Genomic DNA, 20,677 nt, shown 5'->3' on the forward strand with positions numbered 1-20,677 from the left:
CTTATGACTCCATCAAGCAAAAATATTACTGGCCCAAGATGTACAAACATCTCTATGCATACATCAATCAGTGTGTCTCCTGTCAGGAGAGAGTAATGAGAAAACACAAGACACCCATTCAGGAAACAGACATTCCCCTATACCCGTTTGCGAAAATAGGATTAGACTTATCAGGACCTTATCCCAGGTCTCTGTCGGGAAACAGATATATTATCAGTTTTGTGGACCATTATAGTGGATGGCCAGAGGCTTTTGCCGTACCTGACAAAAGTGCAGAAAATGTAGTACATCTTTTACTTGAAGAAATTTTCCCCCGATTTGGCTGCCCATTACAAATTGTCACAGATAATGGCACTGAAAATGTGAATAGAGTAATGAGAGAAACGTTGAAGGCATTAAACATTGATCACGTCACTACATCTTATTACCGGCCCCAGGGTAATGCTAGGGTAGAAAGGTTTCACAGAACCCTTCATGATGTACTCTCCAAGAAGTTGAGAGATGACCTCACTACATGGGACTTATATTTGAACCAAGCCTTGGCTGCAGTCCGTTTTAATGTAAGTGAATCTTCCAAATTTTCCCCTTTCTTCCTACTCTACAACAGAGATGTTGTGTTACCCATAGATAACCTTCTGAAACCCAGACGAAAATATGCAGGCGATGAACAACACAAAATAGCCTTGCAACAGCAGCACAAAGCTTTCATATTAGTGCATAGACACTTGAAGAGATCAAAGCGTAGGCAGAAACATTATGCAGACAAGGGTGCCAAGCCAGTAGAAATTAAAGTAGGTGACCCCGTCTACTACCAGCGTAACCAACGGCAAAGCAAACTTCAAAGCAAGTGGGTTCAATATTATCGAGTGGTTGAACAAAAGTCCCCTCTTACTTTTGTCATCAGAAGTCAGTTAGATGGATCGATTGTCAAGGCCCATGCAGGAAATTTAAGGTCAGCCAAAATTGATGAATGGGAAATTCCCCAATCAGAAAACAGTAGAGCCCGTAGAAAGGCAACCTTGGTAGTACCCCCGGAAAGTAGTGAATCAGACAGTGATGATGACAGTGACACCCCTCTCGATAGAATAGCTAGGAGATACAGGAAGGAAAGGGATGACTCTTCAGAGGAAGACGATATCCCCCTCATGGAATTATCTAGACGTATGAGAAGTCGGCTGCACGATGCACACTCAGAAAGTAACTCTGAAATCACACACAAGAAGGTAAGATTTGCTGGACCCACAAAACTTGATCCCGTCCGTAGTGACAATGAAAGTAGTGACAGACTAATGGACTCAGATACTGAGTTGATGGAGGTCAATGCCATTGACAGTAACAGACGAGACACAGAAGCAGTTGGTAAAAAAGAACACAACGCACAGACAAGACGATTACTAGAGGCGATTGTAAGCCTTTTGTAGTGAGTCATCCTAGGATGAGATGTAGAAATATATATATATATGACAGGTTATGAGTTGTTGTCTCTGTTCACAGGAGAATGACAACAACGGTAATCTTCTTCCTCTTAGGGTTAACCATTGTTAATTCACTATTAATACGTGAAAATGTAGTGTTCCGTAAGGTGAAGGATATTTCCATAATGAGGTCACAATGGCTGGTAACATTTGTTATAGACTTGAAACCTTATGAACGGCTTATTGACAAGTTAGAAGCAGATATAGAGGGAGTTGCATCAGTTACAAATAGCATAGTCAGTCGCAATTACAACCCAACTAAGAAGGATATTTTTGTGCTATTCAGCGGTTTAAGCAGTGATATTTCGTCACTGAGAGCTACACAAGTGAAGCTAAGGGAAATGTTTGAAGACCTTCAAACATTAAGTAAAGGCAGATCTAAACGATCGGTACTGCCCTTTGTAGGAAAAGCACTGAGTTTTCTGTTTGGCACAGTATCCGAGGAAGACCTGGAAGCAATACATAAGAATGTGGAAATTTTGTTTAGGAATCAGAAAGCTCTAACGCATGTTGTGGAAGAAAGCCTCTCTATACTGAACACTTCCAGGGTTGAAATTTCAGAAAATAGACATATGATCAATGAACTAGCAGATGATTTACACCAAGTGGACATGAAGTTCCTGAATATCACCAGAACATTAGAAGATAGAATGTTAAAGTTTGAACATTATGTAATAGTGTATTTGGGATGTTCGTTGGTCGTTGGAGAAATTCGTGAAGTTATACAGAAAACAATGTTTTATCTACAACATTTACAGTTACAGTTAAACATCCTGGCACTAGGGAAATTGACACCAAGTACTATTACTATTGCCAGAAGATCCTAGCAAAGAGGTATGGCGATTTTATAGAACTTTGCAAAGTTCTACGGTTATATATGAACATAAGATCTTAGTGATTTTAAAAATTCCTTTGCTAGATGTTAGTGGAAAGTATGAAGTTTATAAAGTTCATAATCTACCAGTACCCAGGTTTATGGGGAATCTCCAATCTAATGAATTAGATAACATGGTGGCACAATACCAGCTCGAAGCAGATTCACTTGCGGTAAATGTGGAGCGGACTAAATTTGTATTACTTACCTCCGAGGAATTAGAAAAATGTACTAGGCCCGTGACTGGTTATTGTTCTATTAAAAGCCCTGTTTATCCTATAAACCTAAGTAAGTTGTGTATCACTACGCTATTCGTGAATAAGAAAGCTGACTTTGAAGACAAATGCAAAGCCATTATCAGGTTGAAATCTGTTTTACCTTTAGCAGAATACTTATCTGATGGCGTGTGGGTAGTTACAACCATGAGAAAACTAAGCTTCTCTGTTATCTGCCACGATAATGTAGCAATAGCCTCGACAGTCATTGTTGAACCCCCATTAGGCATCGTGAGGCTAAATATAGGCTGTTATGCCTCAAATGATCACGTGACATTGCCACCACATTACCAAAAACAAAGTCAGTTTCATGTAGAAGAATCTTTCTTTGAAGGTATCAAGGTATTTAATATTACAAGTCTAAAATGGTGGGAACCGGTTCATTCTACCCTCAGTACGATGAACACAACAAAATTGCCAGATCAGTTAAAAGCCCCCGAAACAATATCAATGGACCAGTTAGTAAATGAATTGAAGGGAATGCAGAATCAGGTTATAGAGGATAAGGATCCAAAATGGCCATATGCCATATTGGCTATAGTAATCGTAGTTACTATCATAGGGATAGTTTTAGGATACCACAGGTTTAAGAGATGGTTAACCCGGAGAGTGAGGGGTAGGAGAGATGCCAGGGGCACTCCTAGTTACGAGATGGCGCCGATTAATTCGGGAGGAGAAGTTTCATCCTTCAGACACGGTGGTTGTTCTGCGCCTCTACGTCAGGACGGAGAAGAAAACACAGGACTGGTCGTGGGACACCAGGTGGCGACGGTGGAACCGGAGGGCAGGGTTATTGCCCACAGAGGGGAGATACCCTCTGCGCCATTCAAAGAAGAAGATGTGGAAACTGTGAGCCATGCAGTGCGTCGCCTCTATCCGGCTTTGGATTCATGAGGAAAGGTGTCCAGGGAAGGCCAGAAGGGTGTGTTCGTCTGACGGTACGACGGTGTGTTCCTAGAGCCCTAGGGGACGGGCATCATAATGTGTACATAATGTGTAAGTTGGGAGACCTCCTCAGTGCAACCAGTGTGTGATGTTGATCTTCCCGGTCTACAGTGAAGCATAAAAGGGACTAATGGCCGCACTTAGAAGTGAAATAAATGCACCGAAGTTCAAGGACACTTTCAGTTAGTGTTGGGAGGACGGAATTCTCCACATGTGTAAATAGAAACAGTCAGTACATACATAGATTATAATGGTGATTGGAATTGTTAATAATATTGTGACAGTGTGTGACCCTAACTCGGTTAAGAGGAAAACACGGACACTGACAGTCATGTATATCGAATATACTGATAAATCGGTCAGCACTTGTATGGATAATAGATGAGAATTGTACATCTATATGTATAATTGTATTGATATTGCGGATATGATTGTACTTATAATGTGAATATGGGCATTAGTGTAGTAGACTTGGTTCTGTTAAACGGCTCTGAAACTGGCTCGGTTTTAAAGAAATCTCCTCCGGATATTTCTTAGTAGATGGGGGCGAGTGTAACACAGCTAGGTGGTGAAAAACTGTAACGAGGGTCAAGCTACCTGAAGAGAGTCACGTATGCTTGGACTGGTTACTGAAGCTGACAGGTGCGTGTATATTTTTGCTGACGATGGACAGTCTTGATAGATGACCATCGGTATAAAGAAGTAGTTCATGTGGGGCACTGTGTCAGTTAAACTGCCTAGAATAGTAGGTGAAGGATCACGACCAGATACTTCAGCCTGAGGCTATAGGCCAAGTGTCGACGACCAGGTGTGACAAACAGCTTAAAGATGTCGGTATGACATACCTGACAAAAAAAACGTGATGATAGGGTCACGAATTGGGTCAGGGGGGCTCAAAATAGGACGCACACTTCTGCCCATAAAAACGAAGGTTTTTCGAAGAGAAGAGACAGAGGCGGCAGACAGCGTCAGGCAGACGACCGAGACACAACCAACAACCTCTCCAGCAGCCCGCAGCAGAAAAGGTCCCGAGCGAGACTGAGGGTCAGAGCCAGAGCCAGAGCCAGAACCATCGCCCGTTTAAACCTGTACTTTCTCCTTACAATAAAATTAGCCTGGATTGACGAAGCGTGTTGTGTTACACGTAAGGGACACCCTCTTCTTTTGGTGCCGTGACCCGGATCCAGGCAAGGACATCAAGTACTAGGTAGGTGACTTTTGGTTTCTCTCTGATACCATATCTCTCCTCGGGTACCATTTCTGACTGTGGGCTTGTTGTTGGAAATTGTTAGGCATTTGACACAGTAGGTAAGGTATTACTGAGGAAGTAAGTCAGTATTATTTGAAGAAACAAGTAGCTAGGTAAACTGAAGGTTAGTGTATAGGAAATTCAAGGGATTATAACAAAAATGGCAGAAAATATTGAAACTCTGTTTGGGCATATTGCTGTTCAGCTGGGAAATCTCCCGGAAACCAAAATGGCTGGGATGAGGCCATTGTCAGTGACGGTGGAGTCACAGGTAGGGCAATTAGCTCAAGCTATAACGTCTCAAAGCCTGTCCCAGTATGTAAAGCCATATGAAGGCGACCCTAGAAAGTTTAAGGAGTGGATAAAATCTCTGGATAAGTATGTCAGTTTGGCCGGCATTCCCGATGATAGAATCAGATTAGTGGCTTTTCAAAGTAGTCGAGGTCCAGTGAGCGATTTCCTACAGAGGTATATCCAAGATAACCCAGGCAGTACATGTAAAGAAAGAACTGGCGTCACGTTTCGCGGAAGATACAGACCCCCAGTACGCATTCGCGTTACTGCAAAAATTGAGGCAACACCCGGATGAAAGTGTACAAGTGTTTGCCGAGAGGCTATTAGCTTTGGCAGAAGAAGCGTATGTAAATCAAGGACCAAACAGTAACACTGCGGTAGAACGCCAATTGATAGGATTCTTTGTAGAAGGTCTAAGACACAATTACTTGAAAATGAAAATCATGAGGGATAATCCGAATACTTTTGCGGAAGCTGTAACGATAGCAATGAAGGAACAAAACTTGAGAAAGAGATTTGATTTGAGGTTGGGGACACATGAAAGGGTGGATAGAATAGGCAGGGCTACACCTGAACCTATGGAAGTAGACCATTACAGGACGCCAAAAACATGTTTCAAATGTGGCATTCCAGGACATAGGGTGAAACGGGGAACCATTAATGCAATTACCTCTGAAAACAAAACGCAGGATAACAGGCTATGCTGGTATTGTAACCGCCCGGGACATTTCAAGGCACAGTGCTCAATTAGGAGACAGGACATAAACGCGGGACGGAGAGATCGCAGGCCTTTAAACTAGGTATGTCTCCTCCTGGTGAGGTACAGGCGGAGACTACAAAAGGAAACACCTTTACTATTAATTTGTCAGGGAATCCAAACTCGTGTGTAATAACAATAGGAAAACGTAGGTATAGGGCACTAGTGGATTCGGGGGCTGAGGTATCATTGATTCACCCTAGGGTAAAGGAAGCATTACGGGGAACCCCAACAACAATATCTGAAAATATTTCTTTGCAGTCAGTGGATGGCAATCCGTTGACAGTGGAAGGATGTATAAAGGTACCGTTCAAGATAGGGAGACAAACTATGGAACATAAGTTTTATGTTGTACGAGGCATCAATCGCAATGTGATTCTAGGTCGTGAGTGGTTGACAGACAACGGAGTACGACTGTAGTTTGACCTAGGGAGGTTAAAAGTAGGTGAAGCTTATGTTCCCTTAGAGGAGGATATACAAATAGCATCAGTAATCAGACTCACAACTAGGTCAGTCATCAAGCCCCAGACAATTAATGTGGTCAAAGCCCGTACTAAGAAAAAAACATACTTTGATACAAATACTTCATATGAAATCCAAGGGAAAAGTGAAGACTATATCAACTCGGAATCAGGTTTAATGCTAGGGAATTCTGTAGGCAAATTAAATAGGAAGGGAGAAATACCTGTGATGATAGTGAATAGCACTAATAAAACTTTCCGATTAAGGAAGGGATGTATCATAGGACGGATAGAAGCCGTGCCTGAAACAAATACCGTAGGTCTGAAAGAAATAACAGACGAGCTGAACCCCAAAGTGACAGAACAGATTAATGAGATAGTTGAAACAGAGGTTGATGTACCAAGAGAACACAAGGAAGCTGTTATAGGATTACTCAAGCGGAACCAGGACTTGTTTGCACAGACTGATATGGACTTGAGTCACACACACACAGTTAAGATGACATTAGACACTGGCAACCATGCCCCAATTAAATTAAAACCTTACAGGACCCCTCTGAACAAAAGAAAGATAGTGGACAAAGCAATAGATGACATGCTAGCGGCAGGGATTATTAAACGGTCTCGATCACCATGGAGCTTCCCCATTGTAGTAGTAGACAAGTCTGACGGAACTAAACGCTTCTGTACCGATTTTAGAGAACTGAACCGTATCACTAAACAGATATCTCATCCTCTGCCGATCATTGACGATATTTTGGCGTTATTAGGCAATGCAACATACTTCAGTTCGCTGGATTTAAAATCAGGCTATTGGCAGGTGTTAATGGACGAAAATGACCGTGAAAAGACGGCTTTCACCTGCCACAGGGGTCTTTTTGAGTTCTCAGTTATGCCATTTGGTTTGAGCAATGCACCTTCTATATTCATGGAACTCATGAATATAGTGCTCCAGGGTTGTGAGGCTTTTGCTATAGCGTATCTGGACGATATTCTGATATTCTCATCAAGCAAGGATGAGCATATAGAACACATTGGCATAGTGCTTGACAAACTGCGAGAACACAGTCTCAAGTTAAAGCTGAGTAAGTGTAGCTTTATGAAGGAGGAGACGAAATATCTGGGTTTCGTTGTCAATAAGGACGGAGTGAAACCAGACATGAGAAAAGTGGAGGCCATAAGGTCGATGTCCCAACCTTCCTCGGTAAGAGAGGTCAGGAGCTTTATGGGAATGTGCAGTTATTACAGGAGGTTCATACCAAACTTTTCAAAAGTAGCTGAACCTATAATATCACTGACAAAGAAGTATGCCAAGTTCAAATGGTCGATAGCGTGTCAAGAAGCATTTGACTTCTTAAAAGACAGCCTGACTGTTGTCCCATTGTTAGCATATCCTGACACTAACAAACCATATGTGTTATACACAGATGCCAGTGACACTTGTGTTGGAGCGTGTCTTACTCAGGCTTGTGAGGGAGATTCATGTTTCCTCCCAGGCATTCCCAATGAGAAGCCAATCTACTTTTTATCACAGAAACTAAGTGACTCTCAGGCTAAGTGGTCTACAATAGAAAAGGAAGCTTATGCTATACACTTTGCGTTACAGAAGCTAGACCACTACTTGCACAATGCAGAATTTGTCATTAGAACTGACCATAAACCCCTCAAGTATCTATTGGAATCGCCAATGCAGAACAGAAAGATTCAAATGTGGGCGATTGGAATTAGTGGCTACAACTGCAAGATAGAATATATTGCAGGGACTGAAAATACATGTGCTGATTTATTGTCTAGGCTACCGGAGGACAAAGCACCCGTATAAGCTATGACACACGAGGCTGACCAGGGTCAGAAAGGTGAAATTGAAATCAGTGAGAACACATTTCAGATCAATGCCCTGCATTCGAATAGGTTTGCTCCAAAGACATATGCTAGTTGCGATATTGAACAACAGGAACCCCCTGTTAAGTCCAAAGCAGGAATGTCGGGATATGACATGGCAACTGAGCAGGCGAAAGATGTCGGGATTATGGAGGCAAAAAGAGCTATTCAAACGTGACAGGGTGGCAAGGTAGAGCAAAATAGAATGATCATCATGGACGACGTAGTATACTTTATATCTGACCCTGATGACGACCCAATCATGCGACTGTGGATACCAACACATCTTCAAAAGTTAGTTGTAAAGCAGTACCATGACGACAATGGTCACATGGGTATTGACAAAACTTATGACTCCATCAAGCAAAAATATTACTGGCCCAAGATGTACAAACATCTCTATGCATACATCAATCAGTGTGTCTCCTGTCAGGAGAGAGTAATGAGAAAACACAAGACACCCATTCAGGAAACAGACATTCCCCTATACCCGTTTGCGAAAATAGGATTAGACTTATCAGGACCTTATCCCAGGTCTCTGTCGGGAAACAGATATATTATCAGTTTTGTGGACCATTATAGTGGATGGCCAGAGGCTTTTGCCGTACCTGACAAAAGTGCAGAAAATGTAGTACATCTTTTACTTGAAGAAATTTTCCCCCGATTTGGCTGCCCATTACAAATTGTCACAGATAATGGCACTGAAAATGTGAATAGAGTAATGAGAGAAACGTTGAAGGCATTAAACATTGATCACGTCACTACATCTTATTACCGGCCCCAGGGTAATGCTAGGGTAGAAAGGTTTCACAGAACCCTTCATGATGTACTCTCCAAGAAGTTGAGAGATGACCTCACTACATGGGACTTATATTTGAACCAAGCCTTGGCTGCAGTCCGTTTTAATGTAAGTGAATCTTCCAAATTTTCCCCTTTCTTCCTACTCTACAACAGAGATGTTGTGTTACCCATAGATAACCTTCTGAAACCCAGACGAAAATATGCAGGCGATGAACAACACAAAATAGCCTTGCAACAGCAGCACAAAGCTTTCATATTAGTGCATAGACACTTGAAGAGATCAAAGCGTAGGCAGAAACATTATGCAGACAAGGGTGCCAAGCCAGTAGAAATTAAAGTAGGTGACCCCGTCTACTACCAGCGTAACCAACGGCAAAGCAAACTTCAAAGCAAGTGGGTTCAATATTATCGAGTGGTTGAACAAAAGTCCCCTCTTACTTTTGTCATCAGAAGTCAGTTAGATGGATCGATTGTCAAGGCCCATGCAGGAAATTTAAGGTCAGCCAAAATTGATGAATGGGAAATTCCCCAATCAGAAAACAGTAGAGCCCGTAGAAAGGCAACCTTGGTAGTACCCCCGGAAAGTAGTGAATCAGACAGTGATGATGACAGTGACACCCCTCTCGATAGAATAGCTAGGAGATACAGGAAGGAAAGGGATGACTCTTCAGAGGAAGACGATATCCCCCTCATGGAATTATCTAGACGTATGAGAAGTCGGCTGCACGATGCACATTCAGAAAGTAACTCTGAAATCACACACAAGAAGGTAAGATTTGCTGGACCCACAAAACTTGATCCCGTCCGTAGTGACAATGAAAGTAGTGACAGACTAATGGACTCAGATACTGAGTTGATGGAGGTCAATGCCATTGACAGTAACAGACGAGACACAGAAGCAGTTGGTAAAAAAGAACACAACGCACAGACAAGACGATTACTAGAGGCGATTGTAAGCCTTTTGTAGTGAGTCATCCTAGGATGAGATGTAGAAATATATATATATATGACAGGTTATGAGTTGTTGTCTCTGTTCACAGGAGAATGACAACAACGGTAATCTTCTTCCTCTTAGGGTTAACCATTGTTAATTCACTATTAATACGTGAAAATGTAGTGTTCCGTAAGGTGAAGGATATTTCCATAATGAGGTCACAATGGCTGGTAACATTTGTTATAGACTTGAAACCTTATGAACGGCTTATTGACAAGTTAGAAGCAGATATAGAGGGAGTTGCATCAGTTACAAATAGCATAGTCAGTCGCAATTACAACCCAACTAAGAAGGATATTTTTGTGCTATTCAGCGGTTTAAGCAGTGATATTTCGTCACTGAGAGCTACACAAGTGAAGATAAGGGAAATGTTTGAAGACCTTCAAACATTAAGTAAAGGCAGATCTAAACGATCGGTACTGCCCTTTGTAGGAAAAGCACTGAGTTTTCTGTTTGGCACAGTATCCGAGGAAGACCTGGAAGCAATACATAAGAATGTGGAAATTTTGTTTAGGAATCAGAAAGCTCTAACGCATGTTGTGGAAGAAAGCCTCTCTATACTGAACACTTCCAGGGTTGAAATTTCAGAAAATAGACATATGATCAATGAACTAGCAGATGATTTACACCAAGTGGACATGAAGTTCCTGAATATCACCAGAACATTAGAAGATAGAATGTTAAAGTTTGAACATTATGTAATAGTGTATTTGGGATGTTCGTTGGTCGTTGGAGAAATTCGTGAAGTTATACAGAAAACAATGTTTTATCTACAACATTTACAGTTACAGTTAAACATCCTGGCACTAGGGAAATTGACACCAAGTACTATTACTATTGCCAGAAGATCCTAGCAAAGAGGTATGGCGATTTTATAGAACTTTGCAAAGTTCTACGGTTATATATGAACATAAGATCTTAGTGATTTTAAAAATTCCTTTGCTAGATGTTAGTGGAAAGTATGAAGTTTATAAAGTTCATAATCTACCAGTACCCAGGTTTATGGGGAATCTCCAATCTAATGAATTAGATAACATGGTGGCACAATACCAGCTCGAAGCAGATTCACTTGCGGTAAATGTGGAGCGGACTAAATTTGTATTACTTACCTCCGAGGAATTAGAAAAATGTACTAGGCCCGTGACTGGTTATTGTTCTATTAAAAGCCCTGTTTATCCTATAAACCTAAGTAAGTTGTGTATCACTACGCTATTCGTGAATAAGAAAGCTGACTTTGAAGACAAATGCAAAGCCATTATCAGGTTGAAATCTGTTTTACCTTTAGCAGAATACTTATCTGATGGCGTGTGGGTAGTTACAACCATGAGAAAACTAAGCTTCTCTGTTATCTGCCACGATAATGTAGCAATAGCCTCGACAGTCATTGTTGAACCCCCATTAGGCATCGTGAGGCTAAATATAGGCTGTTATGCCTCAAATGATCACGTGACATTGCCACCACATTACCAAAAACAAAGTCAATTTCATGTAGAAGAATCTTTCTTTGAAGGTATCAAGGTATTTAATATTACAAGTCTAAAATGGTGGGAACCGGTTCATTCTACCCTCAGTACGATGAACACAACAAAATTGCCAGATCAGTTAAAAGCCCCCGAAACAATATCAATGGACCAGTTAGTAAATGAATTGAAGGGAATGCAGAATCAGGTTATAGAGGATAAGGATCCAAAATGGCCATATGCCATATTGGCTATAGTAATCGTAGTTACTATCATAGGGATAGTTTTAGGATACCAAGAGATAAGAGATGGTTAACCCGGAGAGTGAGGGGTAGGAGAGATGCCAGGGGCACTCCTAGTTACGAGATGGCGCCGATTAATTCGGGAGGAGAAGTTTCATCCTTCAGACACGGTGGTTGTTCTGCGCCTCTACGTCAGGACGGAGAAGAAAACACAGGACTGGTCGTGGGACACCAGGTGGCGACGGTGGAACCGGAGGGCAGGGTTATTGCCCACAGAGGGGAGATACCCTCTGCGCCATTCAAAGAAGAAGATGTGGAAACTGTGAGCCATGCAGTGCGTCGCCTCTATCCGGCTTTGGATTCATGAGGAAAGGTGTCCAGGGAAGGCCAGAAGGGTGTGTTCGTCTGACGGTACGACGGTGTGTTCCTAGAGCCCTAGGGGACGGGCATCATAATGTGTACATAATGTGTAAGTTGGGAGACCTCCTCAGTGCAACCAGTGTGTGATGTTGATCTTCCCGGTCTACAGTGAAGCATAAAAGGGACTAATGGCCGCACTTAGAAGTGAAATAAATGCACCGAAGTTCAAGGACACTTTCAGTTAGTGTTGGGAGGACGGAATTCTCCACATGTGTAAATAGAAACAGTCAGTACATACATAGATTATAATGGTGATTGGAATTGTTAATAATATTGTGACAGTGTGTGACCCTAACTCGGTTAAGAGGAAAACACGGACACTGACAGTCATGTATATCGAATATACTGATAAATCGGTCAGCACTTGTATGGATAATAGATGAGAATTGTACATCTATATGTATAATTGTATTGATATTGCGGATATGATTGTACTTATAATGTGAATATGGGCATTAGTGTAGTAGACTTGGTTCTGTTAAACGGCTCTGAAACTGGCTCGGTTTTAAAGAAATCTCCTCCGGATATTTCTTAGTAGATGGGGGCGAGTGTAACACAGCTAGGTGGTGAAAAACTGTAACGAGGGTCAAGCTACCTGAAGAGAGTCACGTATGCTTGGACTGGTTACTGAAGCTGACAGGTGCGTGTATATTTTTGCTGACGATGGACAGTCTTGATAGATGACCATCGGTATAAAGAAGTAGTTCATGTGGGGCACTGTGTCAGTTAAACTGCCTAGAATAGTAGGTGAAGGATCACGACCAGATACTTCAGCCTGAGGCTATAGGCCAAGTGTCGACGACCAGGTGTGACAAACAGCTTAAAGATGTCGGTATGACATACCTGACAAAAAAAACGTGATGATAGGGTCACGAATTGGGTCAGGGGGGCTCAAAATAGGACGCACACTTCTGCCCATAAAAACGAAGGTTTTTCGAAGAGAAGAGACAGAGGCGGCAGACAGCGTCAGGCAGACGACCGAGACACAACCAACAACCTCTCCAGCAGCCCGCAGCAGAAAAGGTCCCGAGCGAGACTGAGGGTCAGAGCCAGAGCCAGAACCATCGCCCGTTTAAACCTGTACTTTCTCCTTACAATAAAATTAGCCTGGATTGACGAAGCGTGTTGTGTTACACGTAAGGGACACCCTCTTCTTTTGGTGCCGTGACCCGGATCCAGGCAAGGACATCAAGTACTAGGTAGGTGACTTTTGGTTTCTCTCTGATACCATATCTCTCCTCGGGTACCATTTCTGACTGTGGGCTTGTTGTTGGAAATTGTTAGGCATTTGACACAGTAGGTAAGGTATTACTGAGGAAGTAAGTCAGTATTATTTGAAGAAACAAGTAGCTAGGTAAACTGAAGGTTAGTGTATAGGAAATTCAAGGGATTATAACAAAAATGGCAGAAAATATTGAAACTCTGTTTGGGCATATTGCTGTTCAGCTGGGAAATCTCCCGGAAACCAAAATGGCTGGGATGAGGCCATTGTCAGTGACGGTGGAGTCACAGGTAGGGCAATTAGCTCAAGCTATAACGTCTCAAAGCCTGTCCCAGTATGTAAAGCCATATGAAGGCGACCCTAGAAAGTTTAAGGAGTGGATAAAATCTCTGGATAAGTATGTCAGTTTGGCCGGCATTCCCGATGATAGAATCAGATTGGTGGCTTTTCAAAGTAGTCGAGGTCCAGTGAGCGATTTCCTACAGAGGTATATCCAAGATAACCCAGGCAGTACATGTAAAGAAAGAACTGGCGTCACGTTTCGCGGAAGATACAGACCCCCAGTACGCATTCGCGTTACTGCAAAAATTGAGGCAACACCCGGATGAAAGTGTACAAGTGTTTGCCGAGAGGCTATTAGCTTTGGCAGAAGAAGCGTATGTAAATCAAGGACCAAACAGTAACACTGCGGTAGAACGCCAATTGATAGGATTCTTTGTAGAAGGTCTAAGACACAATTACTTGAAAATGAAAATCATGAGGGATAATCCGAATACTTTTGCGGAAGCTGTAACGATAGCAATGAAGGAACAAAACTTAAGAAAGAGATTTGATTTGAGGTTGGGGACACATGAAAGGGTTGATAGAATAGGCAGGGCTACACCTGAACCTATGGAAGTAGACCATTACAGGACGCCAAAAACATGTTTCAAATGTGGCATTCCAGGACACAGGGCGAAAGAATGTAAACGGGGAACCATTAATGCAATTACCTCTGAAAACAAAACGCAGGATAACAGGCTATGCTGGTATTGTAACCGCCCGGGACATTTCAAGGCACAGTGCTCAATTAGGAGACAGGACATAAACGCGGGACGGAGAGATCGTAGGCCTTTAAACTAAGTATGTCTCCTCCTGGTGAGGTACAGGCGGAGACTACAAAAGGAAACACCTTTACTATTAATTTGGCAGGGAGTCCAAACTCGTGTGTAATAACCATAGGAAAACGTAGGTATAGGGCACTAGTGGATTCGGGGGCTGAGGTATCATTGATTCACCCCAGGGTAAAGGAAGCCTTACGGGGAACCCCAACAACAATATCTGAAAGTATTTCTTTGCAGTCAGTGGATGGCAATCCGTTGACAGTGGAAGGATGTATAAAGGTACCGTTCAAGATAGGGAGACAAACTATGGAACATAAGTTTTATGTTGTACGAGGCATCAATCGCAATGTGATTCTAGGTCGTGAGTGGTTGACAGACAACGGAGTACGACTGTAGTTTGACCTAGGGAGGTTAAAAGTAGGTGAAGCTTATGTTCCCTTAGAGGAGGATATAAAAATAGCATCAGTAATCAGACTCACAACTAGGTCAGTCATCAAGCCCCAGACAATTAATGTGGTCAAAGCCCGTACTAAGAAAAAAACATACTTTGATACAAATACTTCATATGAAATCCAAGGGAAAAGTGAAGACTATATCAACTCGGAACCAGGTTTAATGCTAGGGAATTCTGTAGGCAAATTAAATAGGAAGGGAGAAATACCTGTGATGATAGTGAATAGCACTAATAAAACTTTCCGATTAAGGAAGGGATGTATCATAGGACGGATAGAAGCCGTGCCTGAAACAAATACCGTAGGTTTGAAAGAAATAACAGACGAGCTGAACCCCAAAGTGACAGAACAGATTAATGAGATAGTTGAAACAGAGGTTGATGTACCAAGAGAACACAAGGAAGCTGTTATAGGATTACTCAAGCGGAACCAGGACTTGTTTGCACGGACTGATATGGACTTGAGTCACACACACACAGTTAAGATGACATTAGACACTGGCAACCATGCCCCAATTAAATTAAAACCTTACAGGACCCCTCTGAACAAAAGAAAGATAGTGGACAAAGCAATAGATGACATGCTAGCGGCAGGGATTATTAAACGGTCTCGATCACCATGGAGCTTCCCCATTGTAGTAGTAGACAAGTCTGACGGAACTAAACGCTTCTGTACCGATTTTAGAGAACTGAACCGTATCACTAAACAGATATCTCATCCTCTGCCGATCATTGACGATATTTTGGCGTTATTAGGCAATGCAACATACTTCAGTTCGCTGGATTTAAAATCAGGCTATTGGCAGGTGTTAATGGACGAAAATGACCGTGAAAAGACGGCTTTCACCTGCCACAGGGGTCTTTTTGAGTTCTCAGTTATGCCATTTGGTTTGAGCAATGCACCTTCTATATTCATGGAACTCATGAATATAGTGCTCCAGGGTTGTGAGGCTTTTGCTATAGCGTATCTGGACGATATTCTGATATTCTCATCAAGCAAGGATGAGCATATAGAACACATTGGCATAGTGCTTGACAAACTGCGAGAACACAGTCTCAAGTTAAAGCTGAGTAAGTGTAGCTTTATGAAGGAGGAGACGAAATATCTGGGTTTCGTTGTCAATAAGGACGGAGTGAAACCAGACATGAGAAAAGTGGAGGCCATAAGGTCGATGTCCCAACCTTCCTCGGTAAGAGAGGTCAGGAGCTTTATGGGAATGTGCAGTTATTACAGGAGGTTCATACCAAACTTTTCAAAAGTAGCTGAACCTATAATATCACTGACAAAGAAGTATGCCAAGTTCAAATGGTCGATAGCGTGTCAAGAAGCATTTGACTTCTTAAAAGACAGCCTGACTGTTGTCCCATTGTTAGCATATCCTGACACTAACAAACCATATGTGTTATACACAGATGCCAGTGACACTTGTGTTGGAGCGTGTCTTACTCAGGCTTGTGAGGGAGATTCATGTTTCCTCCCAGGCATTCCCAATGAGAAGCCAATCTACTTTTTATCACAGAAACTAAGTGACTCTCAGGCTAAGTGGTCTACAATAGAAAAGGAAGCTTATGCTATACACTTTGCGTTACAGAAGCTAGACCACTACTTGCACAATGCAGAATTTGTCATTAGAACTGACCATAAACCCCTCAAGTATCTATTGGAATCGCCAATGCAGAACAGAAAGATTCAAATGTGGGCGATTGGAATTAGTGGCTACAACTGCAAGATAGAATATATTGCAGGGACTGAGAATACATGTGCTGATTTATTGTCTAGGCTACCGGAGGACAAAGCACCCGTATAAGCTATGACACACGAGGCTGACCAGGGTCAGAAAGGTGAAATTGAAATCAGTGAGAACACATTTCAGATCAATGCCCTGCATTCGAATAGGTTTGCTCCAAAGACATATGCTAGTTGCGATATTGAACAACAGGAACCCCCTGTTAAGTCCAAAGCAGGAATGTCGGGATATGACATGGCAGCTGAGCAGGCGAAAGATGTCGGGATTATGGAGGCAAAAAGAGCTATTCAAACGTGACAGGGTGGCAAGGTAGAGCAAAATAGAATGATCATCATGGACGAGTAGTATACTTTATATCTGACCCTGATGACGACCCAATCATGCGACTGTGGATACCAACACATCTTCAAAAGTTAGTTGTAAAGCAGTACCATGACGACAATGGTCACATGGGTATTGACAAAACTTATGACTCCATCAAGCAAAAATATTACTGGCCCAAGATGTACAAACATCTCTATGCATACATCAATCAGTGTGTCTCCTGTCAGGAGAGAGTAATGAGAAAACACAAGACACCCATTCAGGAAACAGACATTCCCCTATACCCGTTTGCGAAAATAGGATTAGACTTATCAGGACCTTATCCCAGGTCTCTGTCGGGAAACAGATATATTATCAGTTTTGTGGACCATTATAGTGGATGGCCAGAGGCTTTTGCCGTACCTGACAAAAGTGCAGAAAATGTAGTGCATCTTTTACTTGAAGAAATTTTCCCCCGATTTGGCTGCCCATTACAAATTGTCACAGATAATGGCACTGAAAATGTGAATAGAGTAATGAGAGAAACGTTGAAGGCATTAAACATTGATCACGTCACTACATCTTATTACCGGCCCCAGGGTAATGCTAGGGTAGAAAGGTTTCACAGAACCCTTCATGATGTACTCTCCAAGAAGTTGAGAGATGACCTCACTACATGGGACTTATATTTGAACCAAGCCTTGGCTGCAGTCCGTTTTAATGTAAGTGAATCTTCCAAATTTTCCCCTTTCTTCCTACTCTACAACAGAGATGTTGTGTTACCCATAGATAACCTTCTGAAACCCAGACGAAAATATGCAGGCGATGAACAACACAAAATAGCCTTGCAACAGCAGCACAAAGCTTTCATATTAGTGCATAGACACTTGAAGAGATCAAAGCGTAGGCAGAAACATTATGCAGACAAGGGTGCCAAGCCAGTAGAAATTAAAGTAGGTGACCCCGTCTACTACCAGCGTAACCAACGGCAAAGCAAACTTCAAAGCAAGTGGGTTCCATATTATCGAGTGGTTGAACAAAAGTCCCCTCTTACTTTTGTCATCAGAAGTCAGTTAGATGGATCGATTGTCAAGGCCCATGCAGGAAATTTAAGGTCAGCCAAAATTGATGAATGGGAAATTCCCCAATCAGAAAACAGTAGAGCCCGTAGAAAGGCAACCTTGGTAGTACCCCCGGAAAGTAGTGAATCAGACAGTGATGATGACAGTGACACCCCTCTCGATAGAATAGCTAGGAGATACAGGAAGGAAAGGGATGACTCTTCAGAGGAAGACGATATCCCCCTCATGGAATTATCTAGGCGTATGAGAAGTCGGCTGCACGATGCACATTCAGAAAGTAACTCTGAAATCACACACAAGAAGGTAAGATTTGCTGGACCCACAAAACTTGATCCCGTCCGTAGTGACAATGAAAGTAGTGACAGACTAATGGACTCAGATACTGAGTTGATGGAGGTCAATGCCATTGACAGTAACAGACGAGACACAGAAGCAGTTGGTAAAAAAGAACACAACGCACAGACAAGACGATTACTAGAGGCGATTGTAAGCCTTTTGTAGTGAGTCATCCTAGGATGAGATGTAGAAATATATATATATATGACAGGTTATGAGTTGTTGTCTCTGTTCACAGGAGAATGACAACAACGGTAATCTTCTTCCTCTTAGGGTTAACCATTGTTAATTCACTATTAATACGTGAAAATGTAGTGTTCCGTAAGGTGAAGGATATTTCCATAATGAGGTCACAATGGCTGGTAACATTTGTTATAGACTTGAAACCTTATGAACGGCTTATTGACAAGTTAGAAGCAGATATAGAGGGAGTTGCATCAGTTACAAATAGCATAGTCAGTCGCAATTACAACCCAACTAAGAAGGATATTTTTGTGCTATTCAGCGGTTTAAGCAGTGATATTTCGTCACTGAGAGCTACACAAGTGAAGATAAGGGAAATGTTTGAAGACCTTCAAACATTAAGTAAAGGCAGATCTAAACGATCGGTACTGCCCTTTGTAGGAAAAGCACTGAGTTTTCTGTTTGGCACAGTATCCGAGGAAGACCTGGAAGCAATACATAAGAATGTGGAAATTTTGTTTAGGAATCAGAAAGCTCTAACGCATGTTGTGGAAGAAAGCCTCTCTATACTGAACACTTCCAGGGTTGAAATTTCAGAAAATAGACATATGATCAATGAACTAGCAGATGATTTACACCAAGTGGACATGAAGTTCCTGAATATCACCAGAACATTAGAAGATAGAATGTTAAAGTTTGAACATTATGTAATAGTGTATTTGGGATGTTCGTTGGTCGTTGGAGAAATTCGTGAAGTTATACAGAAAACAATGTTTTATCTACAACATTTACAGTTACAGTTAAACGTCCTGGCACTAGGGAAATTGACACCAAGTACTATTACTATTGCCAGAAGATCCTAGCAAAGAGTTATGGCGATTTTATAGAACTTTGCAAAGTTCTACGGTTATATATGAACATAAGATCTTAGTGATTTTAAAAATTCCTTTGCTAGATGTTAGTGGAAAGTATGAAGTTTATAAAGTTCATAATCTACCAGTACCCAGGTTTATGGGGAATCTCCAATCTAATGAATTAGATAACATGGTGGCACAATACCAGCCCGAAGCAGATTCACTTGCGGTAAATGTGGAGCGGACTAAATTTGTATTACTTACCTCCGAGGAATTAGAAAAATGTACTAGGCCCGTGACTGGTTATTGTTCTATTAAAAGCCCTGTTTATCCTATAAACCTAAGTAAGTTGTGTATCACTACGCTATTCGTGAATAAGAAAGCTGACTTTGAAGACAAATGCAAAGCCATTATCAGGTTGAAATCTGTTTTACCTTTAGCAGAATACTTATCTGATGGCGTGTGGGTAGTTACAACCATGAGAAAACTAAGCTTCTCTGTTATCTGCCACGATAATGTAGCAATAGCCTCGACAGTCATTGTTGAACCCCCATTAGGCATCGTGAGGCTAAATATAGGCTGTTATGCCTCAAATGATCACGTGACATTGCCACCACATTACCAAAAACAAAGTCAATTTCATATAGAAGAATCTTTCTTTGAAGCTATCAAGGTATTTAATATTACAAGTCTAAAATGGTGGGAACCGGTTCATTCTACCCTCAGTACGATGAACACAACAAAATTGCCAGATCAGTTAAAAGCCCCCGAAACAATATCAATGGACCAGTTAGTAAATGAATTGAAGGGAATGCAGAATCAGGTTATAGAGGATAAGGATCCAAAATGGCCATATGCCATATTGGCTATAGTAATCGTAGTTACTATCATAGGGATAGTTTTAGGATACCACAGGTTTAAGAGATGGTTAACCCGGAGAGTGAGGGGTAGGAGAGATGCCAGGGGCACTCCTAGTTACGAGATGGCGCCGATTAATTCGGGAGGAGAAGTTTCATCCTTCAGACACGGTGGTTGTTCTGCGCCTCTACGTCAGGACGGAGAAGAAAACACAGGACTGGTCGTGGGACACCAGGTGGCGACGGTGGAACCGGAGGGCAGGGTTATTGCCCACAGAGGGGAGATACCCTCTGCGCCATTCAAAGAAGAAGATGTGGAAACTGTGAGCCATGCAGTGCGTCGCCTCTATCCGGCTTTGGATTCATGAGGAAAGGTGTCCAGGGAAGGCCAGAAGGGTGTGTTCTTCTGA

Source organism: Haliotis asinina, chromosome 13, assembly GCF_037392515.1.
Source record: "Haliotis asinina isolate JCU_RB_2024 chromosome 13, JCU_Hal_asi_v2, whole genome shotgun sequence".
In the NCBI taxonomy this organism is placed as follows: Eukaryota; Metazoa; Mollusca; class Gastropoda; order Lepetellida; family Haliotidae; genus Haliotis; species Haliotis asinina.